The following is a 1,595-nucleotide window of genomic DNA, read 5'->3' on the forward strand; positions in this document are numbered from 1 at the left end:
GGGCGCTGGGGCCGGGCAGGAAAGTGACTCTCCGCCCCGGGGAACCTGGGAGAAGCCTCGGAGCTGCCTCAGCCCCAGCGGAGCTGCAGCAGGATCTGCCCCCGGCACCGCCGGGATTGGGGGGGGCAGAGACTGGGGCCCGGCGGGGGGGTCCCCTGTGGGGGGAGGGGGGTGTTGGGGTTGGGGGGTTGAACTGTCTCTGTGCAGCCAGGAAATCCCCGGGGCAGAAGTGTGGGGGGGAGGGGAGTTAATTGGATCCTGTCCCTGTTTGTGCCACTTGCCTCTCACCCCCTGATACAAATTCTCTCTAGTTCTTCCCCTTTCCTCTCTCAGCATCTCACACGTGGCTATAAAATCCGGGGAGATTCCCCCCTTTCCCCTCAACTGATCAGTTCTCTCCTCTCCCCCGATTTCCCCCCGGTCTCTCCATAATTCTGATTTTCCACCTTGAATTGCACAGTTTGTGACATGTTTTCTCTGCAAATCTCAAAGATTGATCTAAAATACCCTCAACATTTGCCCCACTTCTCTCTAGTTGTCTATTTCTAATTGAATATGCCCTGAGATTTTCGCCCGTCTCTCTGATTATAAAATACAAAGGAAATCTCAGATTTTCTCAGATTCTTGAACATGGATATAAAATGTTTTCAAATGGTGCCCATTTCCTCTCTCTTCATTTAACAAATGTTGATGGGAAACAGGCTGGAAATCTGAGAGTTTCTCTTTAATTTCTATGTTATTGTCAAATGTAAATTAAAAATCCTTTCATGTTTGGGGCTGTTCCCCATGTTTCTAAATCCCAGCAAATTCTTCTTCCTTGCAGGGAACCTGTTGTCCTGAGTCGTTCTCCATCTTGGAGGTTGCAGGGGATTAAATTGCCCGTGATCATCTTTCCCCTCTCCTTTGAGAATCATTTCTTCCCCCCACCCTTTTATCTCTGTTAAAATGTTTGCCGATGAAAGAGATGAGCCACATATTTAATATACATTAAAGCCAGAGGCCTCCCCATGTTTGGGGATCAGTGGCCCCCACCTGGTAACAGGAGAGTTGGCTGGACTCTTTTCTTTTCTCCAGCTGGCACGGGATGAGGGGTTGATTCCTGCAGTGCTAAGATGTAGCCACCTCTGGGGTGGATCCATGGTGACCATTATTTGCTAGTGACAGGCCATGGACATTTCTTATCTTTCTTCCCCTCCAGGCCTTCCATTCTCCTGTTCAAGAGGCATCCTTCAGGGCTCCCTCTGCCTGTGTGACTGGCCAGCAGGGGGTGGTGATAACTTTCTATCCACTTATCAGACACTGTGAGGTAACACTGTTGCTCTGGGGGCAAGGGGTGTCTGTGTGGCGAGATTACAGCTGGAGCTGAAGGGGCATTGTGGGAAGGGGAGGTGTTTGGGTGAATGGGCAGGGGGTACCCTAGTCAGGTTGGTGGGTTCTGGAGGTTTGGGGCTTCAGGGGGTGGTTCGACAGAGATGGAGCTCTGGCAGTAGGTCAGGGAATGCCAGAGAAGCAGAGTGAGGGGTCCCACTGTAAAGCATCAGGGGGTCCCGCTGGGCAGAGGAGGGGGTCCCAGACAAACGGCATGGCAGATCCTG

At 51.8% G+C, this 1,595-nt stretch overlaps 1 long non-coding RNA gene across 1 annotated transcript in view; it reads left to right on the plus strand.

Annotated features, from left to right (window-relative positions):
- The first annotated feature begins 1,197 nt into the window (after positions 1-1,197).
- The window catches only part of LOC112121574, a 5,418-nt gene continuing 5,020 nt past the window's right edge, over positions 1,198-1,595 (plus strand). Inside the window, exon 1 of the long non-coding RNA XR_003370512.1 lies at positions 1,198-1,306. This is a non-coding gene — a long non-coding RNA (uncharacterized LOC112121574). The remainder of the gene's footprint in view (positions 1,307-1,595) is intronic.

The sequence above is a fragment of the Terrapene carolina genome, unplaced genomic scaffold (assembly GCF_002925995.2).
Source record: "Terrapene carolina triunguis isolate 2854851 unplaced genomic scaffold, T_m_triunguis-2.0 Scaffold32448, whole genome shotgun sequence".
In the NCBI taxonomy this organism is placed as follows: Eukaryota; Metazoa; Chordata; order Testudines; family Emydidae; genus Terrapene; species Terrapene triunguis.